Genomic DNA, 11253 nt, shown 5'->3' on the forward strand with positions numbered 1-11253 from the left:
CTGAGACTCAGTATCCTCATCCGTAGAGATGATGGGAAACCACCTGGCAGGGCTGCGCTATACCCAATCATCTCACTCATCTCACTCTGTATGTGCGTAGCTCTCCCAGGAGACTGTAAACTCCCTGGAGACCTAGCTGGGTGATCTGAGGCTGGTCACTTGCCGTCTCTGATCCTCAGGGCCCTTGTCTGTGAAATACCTTCCCAGGGCTGTCCTAAGGCTCAGGTGAGTTGATGGATTAGTGCTTACTAAGTCTGAGAGCTGAGCAGACATGAGCCATTATTATTAATATGGTGTCGATGGTAATGGCGATGACTCTTGTAATTCTAGAAGCAGAGGATGCGATAGAAGTAAATCAGAGGCCAGGTCATTCTGACCTCACTGACGACCCCATGTGACTCAATCACTGGGAAGGCCCTCTGAGGTGAGAGGGCACTCAAGTTGTTAACAGCTGTTGTTCTGTGGGTGCCGCAGGCTGTCCCCTCTCACAGGGTCCAGACCGGGCACTGGCTGGCTGGTGGCTCCCAGCCCTGCCTCTGCCAGCAGCACACTGGCGTTGGTCAGGTCCTATGTCCTGTCTGGTCCCCAGTTTCCTTACTATAAAGTGGTGGGGGTAGGTCTCATTCTGCTCTGCCCCCCCCACCCCCACCCCCGTCTTTGGGGAAGGAACATGAGCTAATGGATATACCACTGCTTTAGTGAAGTGTCAAGTGCAGGAGATGAGGGATTACGGTTATTAATGATTTGGCTCCTGGGAGAGAGGACATGGGGGAAGGGGGGCAGCAGAGGCCGGGAGTGGAGACCAAGGGGAGCAAGCATCTGCCTCTGGCTGCCAGGGCCCCAACGCCCTGCAGACTTTGTAACACTGCCCCCTGGGGGCCAGAGAGGAGGTCGGTGCCCCAGGCTCTTCCTTTAAGAGTCCAGTCCAGGAGGAGGGGCGGGAAGGACGACTGTCAGAGGAGGCTGAAATGGACAGGCCAGAAGGAGCCCAGTGAGAGCAGTCACCGCCTGCTCCCCTCTCTCCCTCTCCTCCACACCCGTCTCTCAAACCGGCCCGCTTCTTCCTATGCTGCTGTCACTGCCCTGGTCCTGGCCACCAGCAGCTCTGGTCCGGGCCGTGTCCCAGCCTCCTCCCCACCTCCGGTCTCCATCTTCCTGTGAGCCAGAGGGAACTTTCCAGCCCTTAAATCTAACCATGCCCCTCCCTTCTTCAAACCCTGCTCCCACCCCACTCCCCAGCGCCCTCAGGATAAACCCATCTCTCTCTGCCTGATGTGGAGTGCCCCCTACCTCTCTGTCTGCTGCGAGATCAGAATCTCCACTTGCAAGTGAGAGGAAAAGGTACAAGAACAAACCTTTGGGGCAGGACTTCTACCAAGGCTTCTCCACTTGGTAGCTGTGTTCATTCTTTGCTTGTTTGTAGGGGGTTTGTGTGTATGTGAAATACACACGTGAAATGTGTGTGTGAAATATCCAGAACGTGAAATTTACCATCTTAAGCATATGGTTCAGTGGCACTAAGTACATTCGCATTGTTGTGGAACCATCACCACCATCCAACTCCAGAACTTCTTCATCTTCCCAAAGCGAAACTTCATACCCATGTGTTATTTAATTCTTCATGCCTCTGTTTTCTCATCTGCAGGATGGGGCTAATGAGTGGATGTACTTTGCACAGTGCCTGGTAGGTAGTTAATAGGTACTCAACAAACATTACTACCACTTTGTTCTCTGGGGGAAAGCAAGTGTGGCAGGACTGCAGGGGTTATCTGTAGACATCCAGGGCCTTCACTGCCCGGGATTCATTTCTGTGACTCGGGCAGAGTTTATGACAGCTGCTGGGGAAGCACGCTTCATGCTTCATCTAGGAAGACGAGTCACTTCCTCACCTGATGGGGTTATGAGCCTGGAGATGGAGAAGGCAGGAAGCAGATTGAGCACGGGCAGCTGCTTCTTGACCAGGTTGGTCCTCCACAGATGCTCCAGTGACAACTGTACAGGCAAGGAGGGTTCTGACTGGTGGTAGGGCCCAGTCTGGGCCAGGGTGGGACACCCAACTTTTCTCTGTTCTAAGTCTCTCAGGAGGAGCTGGAACAGGCTAAGCTGTTTTCCTCAGGGCTGTTTATTTGGAGCACTGTCAGTTTACAGTTTGCTTGGTTCTCTCCTTTTCATGTTCCACCCCAAGCACACCCACTCCCTCCACTCTGCACACATGTTTCCTAGATTCACTCACTCCAACTGTTCCTGGCACTCATGTGTAAAATTCTCTCACCATTGAAGTGGTACCGTCCTTATTAGAATGCCTGTCCGCTCTGTCTTTCTGTTCTCTGAGTGGAACATAGACGTGTCTTCCTCGGGGAGGGGAGAGACCAGGCCTGAGGTGTCCCATGTGGGGCAGGCCTGGTCTCTGGCAAGGGCAGGGGTGGATCTCTCCAGCAGGCGGGGTTCACGGTGGTGTCTGAATCAGAGGTGGGCCCAGACCGGGGCCCTAGAGGGCCACAGAATCTCCTCCTAAGGGTCCTTAGGTTGGGGACTCCTCTCTCTTGAGTGAGAAATATCAACTATCTTCTAGAAATAGCCACAAGGGAAGAAGGCAGTTCAGCATAAGCAAACCAATCCACCCTTTGGAGTCCCTTGGGCCTGAGCTCAGCAAACGACGAGCTACGTGGCACTGGACAGTTGCTTCATTTTTCTAAGCCTCAGTGTCCTTGACTATAAAATGAATGCAATAATTATGACTGACATTCATTACAGGCCAAGCACCGTTCAAAGTACTTTACTTGTATCAACTTAGTCAATGTTCCCAACTACCCATGATAACCTTACATGTCCTACCCTGCGCAGGTTAGTGTTGTGCAGTGAGTGGTCAGGTCTGAGATACACATGCAGTGATGTCACAGTTCCACAGGTCTGAGATACACATGCAGTGATGTCATAGCTCCACAGGTCTGAGATACACATGCAGTGATGTCACAGCTCCACAGGCCAGAGGCATGTGGTGAGACATGAACCGTCACTGCACTTCCCGGCACCTGAGGAAGCTTTCATAGCATTTCACGTGTACCTCTGACGTGACAGATACTACAGCCCCCTCACCTGAAGAGGCTGTGACAGCAGTGCACGTCTAACTAAGACCTGACCACAGGGCACATGTCCCCTCACCTGATGAGGCTGTGACAGCAGTGCATGTGTACCTCAGACGTGACCGCTAACCACTCTTCCCCTCACCCGAGGGGGCTGTCACAGCAGTGCACATGTACCTCAGTTGTGACCAATAGCACAAGCCCCTTCACCAGAGGAGGCTGTCTCAGCAGTACAGGGGTACCGCAGAGGTGACTGGTCACCACAGGTCCCCTCACCTCAGGAGGCAGTGACAGCAGTGCACTTGTACTTAAGACCTGACCGCTCACCATAAGTCCCCCCCTCAGAGGAGGCTGTGACAGCAGTGCAGATGTACCCCAGACGTGACCACTGACCACAAGTGGCCTACCTGAGGGGGCTGTGAAAGCAGTGCACGTTGAGCTCTGACGTGGCCGATACCATGGGCCCCCTCACCATAGGAGGCTGGCCCAGCAGTGCACAAGTACACCAGGCATGACCACAAGTCACTGCACCTGGGGAGAAAACGGTAGCACAGAGAGGTTAGGAGACTTGCCCAAGGTTACACAGCAGGTAAAATGCAGACTAGTTTTTAACCTAGACTATATGGTCCCAGAGCTCCCTAACCTTGGCACTTAACTGTCCCAAAGGACTAGTTTGAGGACTCAGTCATCTGTCCATCAGTCACTAAGCCATGAGGTTTTATATAGAGTTGAGCTCTGAGTATAGCACCTTTGACTGGGTTCCCAAAAGAACATGGATGTGGTCAGGATAATATCCTAGTTCTCTACATGACCTTCGTCAGTGAGTATTAAACAGACTGCTAATACCCCCAGGGAACTTTCCTCAGCCAGGTCCTCTGCTTCCAGACTTCCAGGATGAAAAATCTCAGAGGGGAAGACATCCAGGGGGTAACTTCTCAGTGGCTATGGTGGTGATGGTATAGAAAACTTCTTCACAGCACTTCACAGTTTGCAAAGAACTCTCACCTGGCGTGTTTCACTAAACCTTCATTCCAGCCAATATTGCTGGCACTATTGCCCCGATTCAGAAAGGGGAGACAAAGGCAGAGAGAAGTGATGTCATTGCCCAAATGGAGGAGCTGGGATTTGAACCCAAGTGCGTTTGGCCCCCAAAGCTGATGCCACACTGCCTCCTGGTGGCAGGAAAGATGGTGACAGTGATGAGCATGCTGGAGGCCCCTGTAGTGGTCCCTGATTCTGGACTCTCCTCCCCAGAGCTCCAGGAGCCTCCTGCCCACACCGGGAGGCAGCCCAGTCTCTCCCTGGACGTATTTATAACTTCCCTTTCCTCTTTGGCACCTTCCTTTTCCAGCCTCTCGCATCTGTGGGAGCCTGACACCTGTGAAGGTGACGGGCAGCAGGGGTGAGACAGAGAGAGACAGAGCGTCACTGACAACTTTCCAGGGCAGAGCGGCTTAGGCAGCCGGCCTGCGCTCAGGCGGAATATAGAGGGCCAGGCTGTCTTCTGTTCTGAGCTCAAAAATGTTCCTGAGATACACGGACTCCTCCTAGAGACATTTCTGGACCTCCCCACTTTCTCAGGTGGGTGAGACCTGGACTGGGAATGTTATGGGCCTCCCCACGGTCCCAGGAGAGAGGGACAGGGTTGTGTAACCTGGGTAGAAGACGCTTCTGACACCTGCTGGCACCCTTCACCTCTTCTCAACCTGCGCCGCACTAGCACAGAGCTTGCACTCAGTAAACAAACCCCCATTCTACAGAAGCAGAAACAGAGTCTCAGAGAGCTCCCAGCCAGGCTTGAACACAGACTGGTCTGGCACCAGGATCTGAGCACATATCCACTATATGGCCTCTCAGACCCATTCAGTGGAGAAGAAACTCCCCTGCAATCTCAGGCTCTTCACGAAATTCTCCCGCCACTCTTGTCTTAAGTGAAATTTGCCCTCCTACCCCTGCACCACTAAATCTGCAATCTTGCTTTTCTCTCTCTCTCTCTCTCTCTCTCTCTCTCTCTCTCTCTCTCTTTTAAACCTCCTTCTCTCCTACTAGTAGTCCAGACCCTGGGCTCAGAAGATCCACTTCTCCTCCTCTTTGACCATTCCTTCCTCCTCTCCCTCTCTGCTGGCTAACTCCTACCAACAAATGGTGGGACATCTGCTCAAATATTTCCAATTTAAAAATATAACAAAATCCTCCCTGATCCCTCATTGCCCTCCAACCATCCACATCTCTTCACAGCCACACATCTTGAAAATATTATCCACTCTCTCTACTTACCCCCCGAATGTCCACACCACCAAACTTCCACTCCCATCGTTCCACTGGACCTGTACACCCTGGGGTCCCCATTGACCTCCTCCTTGCTGGATCTCCTGGACACTCTTCACTTCTCATCCTTCCTGTCCCACCAGCAGCTTTTACTGCTGCTGGCCACATGTGCCCTTTAGAGAGCCTCTGTGATATCATACTCTCCTGGCTTTGCTTCACTCTCTCTGGCCAGTTTTTTCCCAGCATCTTTTGCAGATGTTTCTTGTTCTGCCTCTGTCTCATGCTGGTTTCCTCCAAGGTTCTGTCCTCACTCTACACTCTCCCTAGCTCCATAAAGCATAGCCCTCCCAAGTCTTTGTCAGCAACTCAGCTCTCTCTCTTGAGCTCCAGACTTAAACCCTCCAATACCTGCTGGACAACCCCACTTGGATATCTCATGGGTCCCTCTAATGCAACATGTCCAAAACCAAACTCATCATCTCCCTCCAAAATCTTCTCACCTACACTGCCCGTTGCCCACCGCCATGTTCTGCAGCTCAGCCAACATCACCGCCATCTGCCTCATCGCCCAAGCCAGAACGCCAAGCGTCGTCTCGCACTCTTCCATATGCAGTTATCAAATTCTGACAACGCTGCCTCTTGGAGATCTATCTGATTCTTGATAGTTAAGAAGCGTAGGCCTTGAAGACACTTGGATAATAAAATCGAGGGTAATAAAAACCACTGATCAGAAGAACTGAAACCAAGTATGTAACCACCAGGGCACAGTCATTGGTACAAGTAAGCACTCACTAAAGGGCAGCAGCTTCTGTCATCATTATCATTGTTCCTTCTCCCTCTTTCTCTCCTCACCACCCATCTCCCTGGTTGGCCTCCCTGCCTCTAGCCTCTCCCGCTTGAATCCCTTCTCCACGTGGCAATGCGTGGGATCTTTCGGAAACGAGCATCTGTTAACCCCCTGCCTGAAGGGCCCCCTGGTTCTCCAGCGTCCTCATGCTGGCTTCGTATTCCTTGGCCTGGAATTCGAGACCCTTCTGGTTCTGGCCCCTGTCGACCTCATCTTTTGAGACTCCCAGTCTCTCCCTCTATACTGCATCCCAAACATACTTCTATCTGCCCCTCTAACACACCTACTTTTCCACACTTTCCTCACTTTGTCCCTGCCTTATTGGCCTGGAGAGCTCTCCTCATCTGCTTATAATTCACAACCCACCTGAAAGTTGTCTTCCATCATGCAAACCTACTTTGTTCCCTCCTCTGAGCCGTTCAACTCTATAGTAGTACGGATCACACTGGATATGATTGGTGGTCAATTTTTTCCATAGGCTCCCCCCACTGGACTCTGTCAATTCACTGTGTTCAGGCACCCAGCACGAAGCCAGCTTCATTCAATGTGGAATGAACAATGAACCTCAGTTCTCCTAATCTTTATTTTTTTTTAAATTCATTTATTATTTTATATTTATTTTTGGTTGCATTGGGTCTTCATTGCTGCGCGCAGGCTTTCTCTAGTTGTAGCGAGCAGGGGCGACTCTTCGTTGCGGTTCATGGGCTTCTCATTGTAGTGGCTTCTCTTGTTGCGGAGCATGGGCTCTAGGCACGTGGGCTTCAGTAGTTGTGGCACACAGGCTCAGTAGTTGTGGCGCAAGGGCTTAGTTGCTCTGCGGCATGTGGGATCCTCCTGGACCAGGGCTCGAATCCGTGTCGCCTGCATTGGCAGGCGGATTCTTAACCATTGCGCCACCAGGGAAGTCCCCTCCTAATCTTTAAAGTGGACAGCATAGGCAGTCAGCCTGGTTAATCCAGAGGAGAGCAACAGCCCTGGGAGCTGGAGGAAGATAAGTCACGGAAGGCTCCCTGGAGGAGGTTGGACTTGGAGTTATAAGGCATCTAAGAAACAGTGAGAGTAAGAGAGGGCAAGCGAGTGAGAGGGAGTGAAGATTTGGGAACCTGAGTGGCTCAATGCTCTGTCACACTTGTTCCTCTAGCTTCAAAACACTTGAAGTGTCCCCACACCCCCATCCCCGGGCCAACAGCACAGCACTTTACAGTTATATAGAGATTTTTCACAACCTTTGTCTCATTTGTGTGGTTGGTTGGCTCAGAGGCTAGACTGAGAGTTAGCAAATCTGAGACCTCCATCCTGCCTTGTCCTCGGCCTGCTGTGTGACCTGGGCAATTCCTTTCACCTCTGAGCCTTGGTTTCCTCACCTGTCACGCGGGGCTGTGAACTGTTGCTCAATAGGTGGGAAAACCTCCATAGACCACAGAGTTCTGTGCCCCAGTGAAGACTGTTAATCTTGTTGTTCTACTATCTGCCAAGCCCAGTGGTAGCTGCTAGCCAGCCACTTGGGAGTCCTCAGAAAAGCATTACACAGGGCCCTGTTAGAAACTGACCTCAGGGGAAAGGACCCAGCAGGTTAGGGACAGGAGGGCCTGGGGGTTTAATGGAACCAGTCTCAGCCCCAACCTGTCCTCCCCACTGAGGCAGCGCTGGCTTGGGGAGAAGAAGGGGCAGCTGGAGTGGCCTGGGTCGCAGGTGAGCTGAGCCCCCCCTTATGTAGGCATGAAGGCTGCAAAGGAAGTGCCCAGAGCCTGTCAGAGCCCAAGGAGGGACAGGGTTCTGGAAGGGCACAGTTTAAGGGGACAGGCAATTAGGGACCGTCACCCCACTATGAGAGGGACCCTACGAGAAGGGAGATGGGCTAAAATCTTTCTGCCCCAATTTACAGCATTGCAGGCTGGCTGCTGATTCACTAACTGTGTGACTTTGGCCAGGCATAGCCCCTCTCTGAGCCTCTTCCTCCGTATCAGCCACAATAGGGGAGCAAGACAAGAAGCTTTCCACAGGGTGAAGTGTGTGATTCCGCAGGAATGCTGGAGGGAAAGCCCTGAGGTCGTCAGGACAGCTCTGTGGAAACACGAAGAAGCCAGGCACTGAGCCACACTGAGATCCTGGTTTTATAGGAAAGGAGTCAGGGTCAGTCTCCAGCCCCAAGGAATCCTCAGGCTGGTGAGGGATACAAGAATGATGTGGGCTGCCAGACAGGGAAGCTTCAGCGCCGCTCCTGTGGTGGACCCTTGGGAGACCTGGCAGGGAGCCTGGAGTCTGACTTCCAGCTCCTTGTGTGACCTTGACTGAGCAAGTCACTCCCTTCTCTGAGTTATTTTATTTGAAAAATGGGAGGAGGGCTGTGGAGATTGGACTACGTTGCTTGCTTTTCAGGACGCTTCTGGCTCTGATGTTCTGGGATTGCCCCGCAGACCTTGGAAAACCTGCTTACATGGGCCCAGCCAGTGGAGGGGACAGCATCTCAGAATTGCAGCAGCTTCCCTGGAAATGTGCATTCTGTCAATTTAGATGTTAAAAGAAAAGAGAAGAAAAATCCCTGCTGACTAGTCCATTATGGGGAAAAGTTCAGTTTAACTCAGGTTAACCCTTTCATTAATTAATTCATTTATTAAAAAAATATTTTGAGGGTTTATTATGAGCCAGGTACCAGGTGCCTGGTGCCTGTGCTCTAGAGCCCGTGAGCCACAACCACGGAAACTGTAGTTGTAGGGTTTTTTTGTTTTTTTTTTTTTTGCCACTCTTTCACTTTGTCCCAGCTTACCCTTCCCCCTCCCTGTGTCCTCAAGTCCATTCTTTATGTCTACATTTTTATTCCTGTTCTGCCCCTAGGTTCTTCAGAACCATTTTTTTTTTAAGATTCCATATATATGTGTTAGCATACGGTATTTGTTTTTCTCTTTCTGACTTACTTCACTCTGTATGACAGACTCTAGGTCCATCCACCTCACTACAAATAACTCAATTTTGTTTCTTTTTATGGCTGAGTAGTATTCCATTGTGTATATGTGCCACAGCTACCAGGCACCAGGTATACAACCGCTCTGCTCAGGACACGGGACCTGATTGTCATGACTTTTTTCCATGCAGATGTGCCCAGTCCACCTCTTCCTTAAGTCATTTCTTGAAAAGAGCATTTTTTTTCTAGCCTTGTAGTGCCTCTATTTAGTAACCAGACCATCTGAAACTGTTTGAAAACGCCCTCAGAACCAAACAGAAATCCATAACTGTCTCTGACATTAGCCTAAGAAATGGAGAGAGGAAAGTAAAACTTTTGGCCTATTTTTTCCCCAGGTGGAAACCAGAGCTTCCAAATCCTCCAGGTGGCCTGGCTTGGTGGAAAGAGTCCAAGACCAGAGCCTGAGGCCTGGTTTCCAGGACCAAGTCTGGTACAGACCAGCTGTTGACCCGGGGACAGCTGCCCATCCCCACCCCGGCCTGACTTGTCTTTTTTTTTTTTTTTTTGGCCTCCCAGCTTTCAGGATCTTAGTTCCTCAACCAGGGATTGAACCCGCGCCCCATGAAATGGAAGCTCAGAGTCCTAACCACTGGACCACCAGGGAATTCCCCGGCCTGACTTTTCGTCTGTGAAAGGAAGGGTCAGGGACTCAACTATCTGCAGGCCATTTCCACACTTACGTATTCTGTGGCGTGAGAGGGTTTGTCAGAAGAGGGAGAAGCTGGAGGTGGTCCTGGAAAACCAAGTGGATCTGCTCCAGGGGTCCCTGGGGCAGGGAGGCAGTGATCTGAACATCAACGTAACCTGGCCCTGGATCACTTAGTCAAGGTGAAGGTCGAGTCAACACTTCCCTCAGCTCAGTTCTGGGGGTTGGAAAGTCTCACTGCGGGGGTCTTGGGCTGCCGTGCACGCACAGTAACCTTCTTCAACAGCCTTCTGGGAGTGGAGTTACTCTCTGAAGAGTGCTTGGTCTTCTCTCCTGACACTGGTTCTGAGACTTTTCAGTTCTCCGTGATGCCCTCTGAGCTGGGGCCCAGAGCATTGGGCATGCAGTGGCTTAACAGTGACACCTGCTGAGCTGCAGCAGCCAGGAGGGGGAAGACCATGGAGTGACCCAGGAAGTGCCCTGGAGTTTGTTTTTTCCCACCGGGGGGAGAATCTATCTTCCACTTGGATTCCTTTCGAGAAATGACTCCTTCTACCAAAGGCATATACAATGCCTCTGCCCTCGCAAGGTGACTGACATCTCAGTTTGCCGGGGACTAAGGGATTTCCTGGGACATGGGACTTGCAGTGCTAAAACCAGGCAGTTCTGGGCAAATCAGGATGATTGGTCTCTGGATATGACAAATAGACAGGATACAAGGACCCAGGTTAGACTGAGACAGAGTCCCAGCAGCAGCTGCACAGAAAGGAGAGCTGTTCTTGTCTGAAGCAGACTGCATTCTGTAGCAGCCCTTGGGGGGAAGCAGCTCTTCCTATCAATAAGATATCATAGAAAGGGAATCCTCCACAATCTGATTGATGTAGTTCATTTATGTTACTTTTTTTTTTTTAAAAGAACCAATGGATCTAGGGTCAGAAGTTTGCTTAAGGGTTTTTAATCTAGCTCCTATCTAAATATTAAACCTCCTGTGCACCATTTCAGCTCAAAAGACCCCAGCTTTGCCTACCTCTAGTTATAAGGAATTCACGCATTCTCAAGCCAGTCTTTTGCCTTATGGGATAGTTCTAATTGTAAGAAACTTATTCCATATGTGGGGCTCTCTGTGTCCCTGGAGCTGCTAATACTGGCCCCAGTTCTTTGTAAGTGTTGTACCTGTCCCATGACGGCCCTTCAGGTGTTTATGTTCACCCCTCTTGCCCACCAGACAGGACCAGCTTTTTAACCATTGCTCATTAGACAACTCACTATCCTGAGCATCTTAGTTGTGCAATGAAATTCCAGGCACAAAGAAACAGTTAGGATTGAGATCCATGGTTGGAAACAAAAAGATGCACGTTCTAGTTAATGTTTCCCTGGTTGTTCTGGTTTCCAGATATGTACTGATGTTTCCAGTGTCTGTCTGCAAAATAACCAGCCCTGACCCACT

The sequence above is a fragment of the Tursiops truncatus genome, chromosome 8 (assembly GCF_011762595.2).
Source record: "Tursiops truncatus isolate mTurTru1 chromosome 8, mTurTru1.mat.Y, whole genome shotgun sequence".
Lineage (NCBI taxonomy): Eukaryota > Metazoa > Chordata > Mammalia > Artiodactyla > Delphinidae > Tursiops > Tursiops truncatus.